This window comes from Myxocyprinus asiaticus, chromosome 6 (genome assembly GCF_019703515.2).
Source record: "Myxocyprinus asiaticus isolate MX2 ecotype Aquarium Trade chromosome 6, UBuf_Myxa_2, whole genome shotgun sequence".
Classification (NCBI taxonomy): Eukaryota; Metazoa; Chordata; class Actinopteri; order Cypriniformes; family Catostomidae; genus Myxocyprinus; species Myxocyprinus asiaticus.
The window spans coordinates 2,163,669-2,177,456 of record NC_059349.1 but is presented as its reverse complement, the minus strand read 5'-3'; the positions used below and the strand labels follow the sequence as shown (position 1 = coordinate 2,177,456).

General features: G+C 41.7%; 1 protein-coding gene across 4 annotated transcripts in view; it reads left to right on the top strand.

Annotated features, from left to right (window-relative positions):
- Positions 1 to 13,788, top strand: part of LOC127442885 (gastrula zinc finger protein XlCGF26.1-like) — an 80,863-nt gene that overhangs the window by 43,140 nt on the left and 23,935 nt on the right. The window lies entirely within an intron of this gene.

Sequence of the window (13,788 nt, the reverse complement as noted above, 5' to 3'; positions counted from 1 at the left end):
TGTGGTCTCTATAATCTTGTTTTTGACACATGATTATTTTTTCTTATATGTCAAAATGTCAAATGTTAATATGAGTGGATTGTCTCTCTCCACATGGAATGTGAATGGGTTGGGGCACCCCATAAAAAGGTGGTTAAGCGTAAGAAATATGATATACTATTTCTTCAACAAATGCATCTTTCTCTGCAGGAAGCTGAAAAATTTGGGAAGATATGGAGTGGGCATGTTTTCTATAGTGCTGGCATGAGTAAGAGCAGGGGATTCATTACACTGATAAGTAAATATCTACAATTCAAATGTCTCAAACAGATTAAAGCTAAATTAATAAGAGTCATTATTGTTTTAACTGAAATTCAGGGACAAAGTCTTATTTTGGCCAATATTTATACACCTAACGTTGATGATCAGGGCTTTTTTATAGATCTTGAAGGGATGTTGCAAGCCACTGGCACCCCTCATGATATAATATTGGGAGACTTTAATCTTTTGATGGACTCAGTCCTTGATCATAGTGAAGCAAAATGTGCAAGCCCCATAGAGCAGCATTGACACTTCACAAGATGTGTAACAATCTTGGTCTTACAGATATTTGGAAACTTTTGAACCCATCTGGGAGGGACTATAATCAGTCCATAAGATTTACTCTAGAATTTTTTAAATATCTAAGTCCCTCATTTCATCAGTTGCTGATTGCTCAATTGGAAACATTTTAGTCTCAGATCACGCCCTGGTGTGTTTAGAGGTGTTGCCACATATGGAGAAAAGGAAATCATATAGTTGGCACTTTAATGTATCCCTTTTGCAAAATCCTGAATTCCAACAAATACTAAAGGCTGAAATCAATGTCTACATGGAGACCAACTGGTCCTCATTATCCTCTGTGGGCATGGTTTGGGAGGCACTTAAGGCGGTTCTTAGGGGTTGGATCATTCAGAATGCCTCTTTCACCAAAAAATCCAAAGCACAAGCAGTTATGGAATTGGAAGGGAATATTGAAAGTGCTAAGGAAGAGCTGAAGTGCCGAATGTCGTCGAATGGCCTCAGGGAATTGACCCGATTGAAATAAGATTTAATACCATTTTGTCATGGAAGGTGGAGTTTTGGCTATTCAGGGCAAGACAGTCATACTTTGAGTCAGGGGACAAGGCAGGGAAACCTCTGTGTAACAAGGAAGGACACCGGGAACTGGATTCTTCAAACACAGGTAGGGAACTTTTAATTGACCACTTCTCTGGTTTACAGCTTCACAATAACACATCAGCTTCACACTAACTCATCAACTTTACACTAACACATCAGCTTCACAGTAAGGCTCTCGACCCAGTCTCTCTCGGTCTGGTGCTGGCATAGTCCTTAAATGCCGCTCTCCCCAATCTCACTACAATTAGAGACAGGTGTTAGTCATAATTTGGCTCAGGTGGATGCACCCTTACCGCTCTCTCTCTTCTGACGGATGCTCGACCACGCCCCCGCTGCCATACTCTGGCTAGATATATAAAACAGAGAGAGTCTTTTTCTACCATTCCCTCAGTGAAATCTGCTGGAGGTGATATAGTTACCACGGCCATTGATATTAATAATGCTTTTAAAGAATTCTATCTTGATCTCTATAGTTCCACGTCTTCATCTACTGATGAGGATATTAGAAACTTTGTGGAACCATTAAAACTTCTTAAACTGACGACTGAGCAAAAACATTCTCTTGATTCTGAGATAAGCTTGGAGCAGCTTGGCAAGGTAATTAAGGCCTTGCCTACAGGCAAGGCTCCTGGGCCAGATGGCTTTGCCACTGAATTTTTTAGATCTTATGCTACAGAGCTGGCTCCACTTTTGCTAGACATTTATACGGAATCATTAAAGATGGAAAGCTTCCGCCAGACATGACACAAGCCCAGATTGGTCTGATTCTTAAAAAGGACAAAGATCCAAGTGAGTGTAAGAGTTACCATCCAATTTCCCTGATCCAGCTGGACATTAAAATATTGTCAAAAATTTTGGCTAACCAATTATGTTATGACATCTCTTATACAGATAGATCAGGTGGGGTTTATTCGGGCCGTAACTCTTCTAATAACATTAGGCGTTTCATTAATATAATGTGGGCAGTGGCAAACGATCAGACTCTGGTCGCTGCCATCTCACTTGACGCCGAAAAGTGTTTAATAAAGTAGAATGGGATTATCTTTTTAAGATTTTGGAAATGTATGGGTTCAGGAATACTTTTATTGACATTACTTTACTTTTGCAGTTAGAAAAGATTAGAATAGAAGAACAGGGAGCCCTGCAACAGATGTCATGGCCCCCACAAAGCCTACCACTGAACATCGTGTCAGTCTGAGATTACATAAAGAGACAGAAGCAATTGAGACAGCCTAAATAGATAGAAGAACTGTGGTGAATTCTCCAAGAAGCTTGGAACATCCTGTCTGCTAACAACCAAGAAAAACTGTGTCCAGGTGTACCTAGGAGAATTGGTGCTGTTTTAAATGCAAAGGTGGTCACACTGAATATTGGTTTAGCATTTTTATGTTTTCTGGACTTTGTTTGACATTAAGTTATAAATGAAAACTATTTATGTCATTATTTTTGAAGACATCCTCACTATGCAATATTTTTCACAAGTGCCTAAATCTTTTGCACAGTACTGTATAATTGTACCATAGAAGTATTAACATTTATATCATTTCAAACATATTTACATACATGAGAGCTTTAAAAGTTTTGTGGCCATACTGGATTATATACTTCCATTATAAACAGTTGGCATAATGCTAGCAGACATTTCAGATGTTTAAAGCTACAAAATAATCACAGATGCATAAATATTAACAAAACTGCTTCAACTAGAAGGTAAGTAATGCTATTTAACCAATATGATGTTGTTGTTGAACTTTTGTGGTATAACTGAGCAGAGACGGAGATGTAAGTTGCTATCCTCTCAAGTCTGGGTTAGGTCCCATTTGTTTCCATGGTTACTCCATTGCCCCCAGTGCTTTCAAAATGTAAGTGAATCTTTAAACACGTTATTTCCATTTTTATTTTATTTTTAAATAAAAGGCATTTTGTTGTTGTTGTGAGTTAATCTGTCTTACCTTAGAAAAACTCCTGTCAGATGCAGTTCCGTTGTGCGCGATGTTCTGAGTTCAGATGACACGCATGCAATAGTTCAGCTTTAGGCACGTGCTGTTTTATTACATTATATATTGTGTATTTTCCATCCATCCCTATATAAAAGACAATTTGATGATCACAGTATAAAATGACAATTAGTAAGTCATGAGATTACCAAAAAGGGATGAATAAACTATGTAACTGGTAGGCCTCTGTTCTGTGCTAGCAGGAAAGAACCTGATTTGATGAGCAAGGTAGAATTAACCATTTGCACATCAAAGATCACATTGAAATAGACAGACCGTGTAGCTCGCTGCTATTAAATTGCAAATCTTTTTGACAATTAATATTCTCATTTTAGACCTGATGGATGTGAAAAAGGAAAGTCAAGAACTAAATGAAGTGGAGAAGCACCATACTTTCCGAGACTTAATGATTTTATAAATGGACAAAACTCACAAAATATAACTCAAAGACAGAGAGTAAAGAAATCTTTCAACTGCCCTCTGTGTGGAAAGAGTTTTTCAGAGAGATGTCACCTTAAGAATCACATGGGAACCCACACTGGAGAAGCCTTTCACCTGCCATTTGTGGGAATTCTTTCACAGGGAAAGGTAGTCTTACTAAGCACATGAGAACTCATACAGGAGAGAAGCCTTTCACATGCTCTCATTGTATGAAGAGTTTCAGAGAGGGAAGTTGCCTTCAGAGACACATAAGATTGTGCACTGGAGAGAAGCCTTTCATATGCCCTCACTGTGGAAAGAGTTTTTCAGAGGGATGTCATCTTAAGAATCTCATGAGAATTCACATTGGTGAGAAGCCTTTCACATTCCCTCATTGTGGGAAGAGTTTCAGACAGGCATGTAGTCTCAAAAAACATCTGTCCTTGCACTCTGTTGTAAAGTCAGGCTGTGATCAATGCTACAAAACACTTTTCTCAGCATCAGCCTTTAGAGCACAGCTGAAAATTCCTGCAAACAAGAAGTCTTTCTTGTGTTCACTTTGTGAAACTATTTTTCACATGTGCACACTTTAAAAGAGCACCAGAACATTCATACATGTGTGCTCTGAGTGTGGGAAGGCCTTTACAGGGCTTTGATTTGGAATGTCACGAAAGAATCCATACTGGAGAAAAACCTTACAAGTGTTTACGCTGTGGAAAGAGTCAGTCAGGAGCCATGAAAGTACATAAGAGAGTGCATACTGGAGAGAAGCCACACCACTGCATTTCATGCGGGAAGAGTTTCACCCAAGCAAGTAATCTTCTGACTGATAATAAAGCTTTGTCCAGAGTTATCACGATGAGCAAAATATATCTTTGTGTAATGTAAATGGTATGGCATTTTGAAAAACCAGAAGATGGAATTTCTTTCAAAAGATTAGAGTTACAAATATATATACAAGCAGCAATCACAGGGCCAAGCACACCAATGGCAAACATTTTGATTTAATATAGAATTCTGAGGATGATTTTAAGTAGATTGTTGAAAAAATACATGTTAAATTAGTTATAGTGTAACACAACAATGCTAATAACATTCAATAAATAGGTTGAACCGTCAACAAATTGATATAGTATCGTCACGGCTTGGTCACAATGACAAATATGAAGTTTCATATGAGGACACCAAAGTGTTCATGATATACAGCCTCAGATCCTTATTGGCACCTTGCCATGAAATTAGTTGATGCATTACATATGAATGGTTTGGTCTATTAAAGAGCTTTTCATAACTTTTGTCATGAGTGTACCTAGATGATACACAGCAAATATTGTGCAAATCAGATATAGGGTCTAGGAGGGGATAAAAAGGTTTTTAATTACATTCAAACAGGCAGACGGGAAGTATGGCTAACCATGGCAAATCTGGTATCTGTCATGGTACATAAGCAGGTAGAAGGACCCAAGCACAGGAATGAGTAAAAATAAAATACTTTTATCGAACAGAAACAAACAGGCAACACAAAACTCTCACGAGGGAGAGGAAACAAACAAACATAGGCCAGAATAATATACAATAACTACGACCGACCGGAAACATGAACAGGACTGGAGCTGACAAACATACTGACAATCTCACAAAATGATTCAACAAACACATGCAGGAAAGAGGGCACAATATATTGAACCAAACACATGAGGAACAGGTACAGACAATCAACATGAGGAGGACTAAATAAGGAGGCGTGGCAGGAGGAAACAAGCAGGCAGGGTTAGGAGAGCGCATGGCAGACAAACAAAATAGAGCCATGCGCTCAAACACAAGACAGACTCAAACACATTAACAGACAGGAGATGGCTGTCAGTCCGAGGTTGTGACAGTATCTTCATACTCTGCACTAAGTGGCACTGTCCTCAAACATTTTGAGTACTTTCAGAGCATGGCCCCGATCACACATACCGAATTTTGTAACGATACACCAATGCGTTGGTAAAATACAGAATTTTACAGCAAAATTCAAAATGGCAGACAGCCAATATGGCCGACATAGGAAAATAGGGTATCAATTGACTCCATGTGCCCCAAAGAATCTAAAGAGACTAGTCGCATGATTTTAGGACAAACAATTGTCCTAAAACTATTCAGAAGTAATGAGCAATAACAGTCATCTGTTTTTATATATCTTTACCACTAGGTAGCACTGTGGCAAAACTGCTAACCCTCAGGAAATGATGTTTATTACATATACCAGAGCTCATCAACTACTTTCTTGTGGGTGCCAGATCATCCAGATGAAAACTTGGCAGGGGCCAATTTGTTTTCCATATTTATCTTAGCTAACACTTTCATCGCAACTAACATGTTACTTAAAAAAAACACTCTTAATACTGTGCATTTGTTCATATTAAAATAGTCACAGAGTATACTGTATATTGATTATAATTTTTTGAGGTCTGGCCATAAATTCATAATATCTTGCTGAACTACAAACATGACTTATACTCTTAACTAACAAATCATTTTTTTTTATCAACTTTACTTTGAAAAGACAAAACATAATAATCATTTTAAAATGTTAGGGCTATTGTTTACAAATTATTAAAACATATATAAACATTTATACCTGCTAAAGCCCTCTCACAATATCAACACACATATGAAAACAACGGTAATATTAAAATGTCAAGTTTACTTAAGTATGCATTTAAATTAAATGTCTATTCTTCCATTTTCTCTGCAAGGTATCATCCTACTCAGTGAGGAAAAATAGTCCTGCAAATATTGTGAAGGAGCAACATTTTTGTAATCATTGGCAAAAGAAGAACAAACTGAGCTGATGCTTTTCGTGATTGAGAGGGCTGACTCGCAGCACTAAAGAACCAAATATAATCAGGATATTTGCAGGTTCAGTTTCACATTATCATTTTTTTCCAAGCCCTACAGACCCTGAACAGATGGGACACGATTCTTTGACACTTCAAGAATAGTGAATAAAAGCAAACTTCTCAGCACATTTTCTTTGAATGTTCAGGTTTCATAATCGATTGCTTTTGTTGCCTAATGTGCATATGTGCTGACAACATTTCTTTAACAACTGCGGTGATCACTTTCTACATCTGTACATTTGACCGCACTCCACACAACTAAGCAAATGTATATAAATATTTGATTGAAAATGATGTTATCAAATGCTCACCTAAATGGTGTGATCCATGTTTAGCAAAGCAGTGTAACTAAACTATCACCAGAAAATCTTAAACGCATGCTCCGGTCCACACAACAGATAACAGCTGAATGCTGTTGCACGTGCCAATGAATGTTTTTAAACTCAACGCTGATTGCTGAGGTTTACGCTTGTGAATGCTGAGTTTTGCACAGAGAGCACTCTGGTATTTCAGATAGCAAGACAATTTGATCAAAAATCAGTCGGAGGGCCAGACAGAAATGATTGGCAGGCTGGACTTGGCCCGCGGGCTGCCAGTTGACTAGCCCTGACGAATACCAAGTTTAGTTTCAATACGCCAAAGCATTGCGAAGATACAGTCAGTTTTTTTCTGGTCACCATCAATTTGTTGATGCAGTATACGAGAATGGTTTGATCTATCATAATTCATGAGTGTCTCTAGATGAAATATGCCAAATTACAAGGGAATCTGACATGTGGTCAGGGAGGAATTTGAAAAAGTAGGTTTTTGTGAAAATTAAAAATGCCAGTGTTGTATTGAATTGTGTTCCATGTCGGAATCTGTTTCCCCCTAGCCCCGATAGGGTATGGGGTTATGGTTAGGGCTAGGGTAGGTAGGGTAGTGTAGGTTAGGATAGGTAGGTTATAGTAGGCAGGGTTGGGAGGGTTACTTTTGAAATGTATTCCACTACAGATTACAGAATACATGCTGTAAAATGTAATTTGTAACGTATTCCGTTAGATTACCCAAAGTCAGTAACGTATTATAAATACTTTGGATTACCACTTCAGCACTGATAGATTTTTTTCACTTGTTTTGACTATAAAAACTGCCAGTACAGTAAGACAAAACACACATGTTAAAATATACATTCTCTGAAAAATCTCTTATGTAGTGTTGTTTCTAAAACAAGATAAATCAAACTGACCTTGTTTTAAGGATTTTTATATATTTTTACAGGAAAACAATACAACAATTATCAAGAATACGATTTTTGCCCTAATATCAAAGGTCTTACTAGAAAAAAAGAAATTATGATCCAACCTGAATTTTCTTGATAAACAAATATGATCGTGCCTGGTAACATGTGCATGTAAAATGGCTAGAAATAGCATTTTAGCTTGGCGTAAAGCTGACAATTTACATAAGGTTTATTTCTATTTCTTCTGCTCCAAACTTACTCATCTGTCTGCTCGTATGAATCCATAAGAATGTGTTTCACCACTGCTCAAACACTCTTTGATTGCATCATTTATATGTATATATTTTTCCATCTGAAAGGACTAAATATTAAATTAAACAAATGACAATAAAATGCAAAGTAATTTCTTCAGTAATCAAAATACTTTCTGAATGTAACTATTCTAAATACCAATGATTTAAATTGTAACTGTAGTGGAATACAGTTACTTATTTGTATTTTAAATACGTAATCCCATTACATGTATTCCATTTGTAACATTGGTGTCTGGAGTGGAAGAGCGGAGATGCAGAAGTAGATTCTGAGGTAATTTGATGTAATATTTAATGTGTTGTAGATTTATGTAGTTTTTGTTGTTAGCCCCATATGATCTCTGTAACACTAAAGATTCAAAATAAATAGATGCTAAATATAATTGTTAGCTGACTCTTTCATTTTTTGTCATGACATAGATTAGTTAAAAAGGTCAATATAATTTATTAAGTTTAGATGATGGTGTCCATCTTAGAGATAATCAGCATATTTACAATGAATACACCTTTTTTCAAAGTATCACATTTATTGTTAATACTAATGTAAAACCATATGGAATTATAATTGTATCTACTAAAAGCAGTGTAAGAAGCTTTCATAATCCTTGAAATTTTGTGATATTTTAATTTATGTGTATTTATATTTTAATGACAGTGTCAAATCAAGTAAATTCAAATCATTTTTATTTGTATAGCGCTTTTCACAACAGCCCCGAATGTTTCAAAGCAGCTTTACAGGAAGTTATCATTTGATGATGTCTAAATGTCATACTGTCTTATACTTTACATTGAGCAGTGTGGCAGCGGGGGCGTGGTCAAGCATCTCTCCGGAGAGAGAAAGTGGTAAGGGCGCTTACACCTGAGCTAAATTATGTCTAACACCTGTCTCTAATTTCAGTGAGCACGGGGAGAGCGGCATAAATAGAGCCACACCGCAAGTAGACGAGGGAGCCTGGGCAATGATTGTGAAGCCAAGAGTCTGTTGTTACAAAGTTGAGAGTTTATGTGTGGAATAGCTTGTGGATTTTAGACTGAATTATTGAACAGTGTAAAAGCCTTGAAAGACTGTGTTGGCTGCAGTAAGGAAAATAAACGCTTACCTGAACCAGGAAAAGCTGCTTCTCGCCTCCTCTTTACAAGCAGTATAACAATGTTTTTGAGTTCTGGGCATAGGAGGCGTCAGGAGACAGCGAACAGTCAAAGGTGAGAGTTTTATTACTCTTTCTCAGTGTTTAGAACAACTCAAAAAAAAAAGGCTCTCTTGATGGCCAAACACACACAGATTCACGTGATGACTCTGGTCTATCTCCCCGCTATGATGCTCTGGCGTGCCTTTTCAGGTCTCCCTCTGCCATCACTATAATGAGAGACAGGTGTTAGAGATAATTACGGCCCAGGTGATGAGCCTTACCGCTCTCCCTCTCCCACAGACCGACACATGTCCACACCCCCCCATGCCACATACCCCCACCGCCGACTCAGGCCAGGGCAACATCCGGCCTGCCTACTCCCCCCCATTTCTGGAGGGAAAGCCACGACCATCTGCGCCCCCGGTCTGTGGACCACCTCGAATTTAAAGGGCTGAAGAGCCAGATACCAATGGGTGATCTGCCCGTTAGTATCCTTCATGTGGTGGAGCCACTGCAGAGGAGCATGATTGGAACAGTAAATAGCACTGGCCGTTCCTCCCCTCCCACCTCCTGCGAGTGCACCGTGCCCAGCCCCCTGTCAGATGCATCAGTCTGCAAAATAAAGGGGAGAGGGTAGTCAGGTGCATGCAAAAGCGGCCCCCCACACAGTGCGGACTTTACCTTAAGGAAAGCCTGTTGGCACGACTCTGTCCACTGGACACATCAGAATAACTAGGCACTCCGGTAGTAGCCAGGCAGCCCCAAAACTGCCTTACCTCCTTTTTGGTCTTGGGCACAGGCTGCGGTTTTGATAACCTGTGGACGCACCTGCCCGTGACCCAAGTGGAACCCTAGATACCTAATTTCCACCCGCCCAATTGCACACTTCTTCGGGTTGGCCGTGAGTCCTGCCTGCTGCAGCACTCTCAGGACAGCCCTCAGATGTTGCATATGCTGCCGCCAATCATTGCTATAAATTATAATATCGTCCAGATATGCAGCGGCATATGCCATAAGGTCATATTGTCCATAAGGCGCTGAAATGTGGCCGGGGCTCCGAACAAACTGAACGGAAGTGTCACAAATTGGTGTAGTCTGAACGGTGTGGAAAAAGCAGTTTTTCTTGGAATATTGGAGTTAAAGGGATCTGCCAATAACCCTTTGTTAAGTCCAGCATTGAGTAAAATTGAGCCGTGCCCAACCAATCGAGTAACTCATAAATTCACGGCATTGGATAAGCGTCAAATTTGGACACGCGTTTACTTTCCGGTAGTCAACTTAGAACCGGACCGAACCATCGCTCTTTGGTACCAGAACTACCAGACTAGCCCAATTGCTGTGCGACTCTTGTATTACGCCCATTTCAAGCATTGCCTCTAATTCTTCCTGAACAATGTTTTTCTTGTGTTCAGGAAGGCGATAGGGGCATCTACGAACCACCATCCCCGGGGTGGTCTCGTTATGGTGCTCTATAAGGTTCATGCGACTGGGAAGGGGGAAAACACATCTGCGAATTCCGCTTCCAATCGGGCAATGTCTGTAAGCTGAGAGGTGGTCTCCGCAAGGGACTGGGGTGAATGTATTTGATTTGGGAGGTACCTCCGGCCCGAGCTCCGCCATCTCCGGAACTACCGTCGCCAAGGCTACAGGCACCACCTCCCTCCATGGTTTGAGGAAGTTGAGGTGATAGATTTGACATGCCCCTCTCCTATCCGTTTGCCTAACCTCATAATCGAGATCTCAGACTCATCGTGTGATCTCAAAGGGTCCTTGCCACTTGGCGAGTAATTTGGAGCTCGAGGTGGGCAGCAATACAAGCACTTTATCTCCCTGTGTGAATTCCCATAGTCTAGTGCCCTGTCGTACAGTCAGCATTGATGTTCTTGTGCTTGGAGCAAATTCTCCCGTGTTACCTGCCCCAAAGTGTGGAGTTTTGCTCTTAGGTCAAGAACGTATTGCATTTGGTTTTTGCTATTCGAAGGTCCTTCCTCCCAACCTTCCCATATGACGTCGAGCACGGCGTGCGGCCGGCACCCATATAGTAGCTCAAATAGGGAAAACCTTGTGGAGGCTTGTGGGACCACTCGTACTGCAAACAGCAGGGGTTCGAGCCACTTATACCAATTCTTAGCATCTTCATGTACGAACTTATGAATCATGTTTTTTAAGGTTTTATTGAATTGTTCGACCAACCCGTCGGTTTGCGGGTGGTAAACACTGGTGCAAATTGAGTTAATGCCTAATAACTCGTTCAGTTCACGTAGTGTGCATGACATGAATGTTGTGCCTTGATCAGTGAGGATTTCCTTTGGAATCCCCACTCAGGAGATAATTCTGAAGAGTGCCTCCGCAACATTATATGCTGAGATGTGGCGCAGGGGCACTTCTTTCAGATATCGTGTTGCATAGTCCACCAGAACTAATACAAAGCGATGGCCACATTCAGTCCGCTCTAATGGCCGAACAAGGTCCATGCCAATTCTCGCGAAGGGGACCTCGATCAACAGCAGAGGGCGCAATGGCGCTTTTGGGTTGGCCGGTGGATTCAACAGCTGACATTCACAGCCCGGCCAAAAGAAATGGGCCATTATATGGTTCAAAGTCTTTTCGTGACCTAAGTGACCAGCTGTTGGGTTATAGTGAGCCGCCTGGAAGAGTGTTTCCTGGTGGCTCTTTGGTACTAACAGCTGAGTTGTATTCTCTTTGGTCTGAGTGTCCTGCGTCACTCGATACAACTGCTCTTTGATAACAGAAAAGTACGGGTATGTGAGCGCCACATTAGGCTGGAGCACTTGACAATCAATTACTTTCACTTGGTCAAGGCGTGCTTGAGGGTCTCGTCAAGGGACTGCTCCAGAGGGATATCCCCCTCAGGGAAGCCCCTGAGTACGGGAATTCCCTTGTCTGCATCATCCTGACACGGAGCAGACATTGACAGCCCTGGCACCGCCTCTCCAGCCATAGTGTCGCACCTCACGCACCGCGACACTAATTTTCAGGACCCATCCACACACATTACCCTCAATACATTTTTAAAGCCAGGCCAATTGGTTCCCAGAATTAGTGGATGGGTGAGGTGGGAATTAACCACAGCCTCAACTCTATGCCTTTTTCCCCTGAATCCTATCTCAGTGGTAACCACTGAATACTGGTGAATGTCACCATGCACACACCTCATTGTCACCTGTTTATTCTTATCCAATGCCCCGCCTTGCACCAAGCATTGGTGGATCGAGGTTTGAGAACAACTTGTATCCACCAAAGCTTGATATGTATCCCCTTTTACTCTTACCGGTATCCGATACACCCCTGCCCGATCGGGGGCGGCCTGTGGAGTGTCGGTGATCTGGACCAGTGTCCCCACCTCCATCACCGGACACCAATCCTGACCGTGTCCGGTTTCCTCACAGCTCCAGCAGACCAGCCCAGGTCTTCCTTCCGCACTCGTGGTGGTGGGCTCGCCAACCTGGGGGGGACAGCGGAGGGAGACAGGGGGAGTAGGAGTGACAGACAAGGGGAAGGTTCCTCTGGACTGAGGTTGGGATGGGGTTGGGGAGAGGGTAGGGGGAAGGGACATGAGACACAGGGTTTGGAGAGAGAGAAGAGGGAGAAGAAAGAAAAGAAAAAAGACTGGATCGCTGCCATCTTCATTAGGGCCGCGGGTGGGGTGGGTTCCAGGGAGGTTGCAGTGCCAGCCCCCTCTCTGGCAATCAGGCTCTGGAGCACCTGCCAATCCTCTGCTTGTGCCTGGAGCAGGACTTGGAAACGTTGTTCCTGCTCTAGGCGTACGTCCATGAGGGCCTGGTGTTGAGTCTGCTGGATGCTGGCGAGGGTTTTGAAGACTTCATAATGGCGTACTCCTCCAAAGCTGGGTTTTCGGCACCACTGTAACAATGTTTTTGAGTTCTGGGGAAAGGAGGAATCAGGAGACAGTGAACAGTCAAAGGTGAGAGTTTTATTACTCTTTCTCAGTGTTTAGAACAACTCAAACAAAAAGGGCTCTTGATGGCCAAACACACAGGGATTCACATGGTGACTCTGGTCTCTCTCCCTGCTCTGACACTCTGGCGTGCCTTTTCAGGTCTCCCTCCGCCATCACTATAATGAGAGACAGGTGTTAGAGATAATTACGGCCCAGGTGATGAGCCTACCGCTCTCCCTCTCCCACAGACCGACACATGACCACACCCCCCCATGCCACAAACAGTGTTTGGGCTGTGTGATATGGTTATATACACTGGCGGCCAAATGTTTGGAATAATGTACATATTTTGCTCTTATGGAAAGAAATTGGTACTTTTATTCATCAAAGTGGCATTCAGCTGATCACAATGTATAGTCAGGATATTAATAACATGAAAAATTGGGGGGCCTGGGTAGCTCAGCAAGCAAAGACACTGACTACCACACTTGGAGTCGCAAGTTCAAATCCAGGGCATGCTGAGTGACTCCAGTCAGGCTTCCTAAGCAATGAATTGGTCCGGTTGCTAGGGTGGGTAGAGTCACAGTGGGTTAAATTTCTTCATGGTCGCCATAATGTGTGGTTCTCACTCTCAATGGGGCACATGGTGAGTTGTGCATGGATGCCACAGAGAATAGCGTGAAGCCTCCACACACGCTAGGTCTCCGCGGTAACACACTCAACAAGCCACATGATGAGATTGACAGTCTAAGACACAGAGG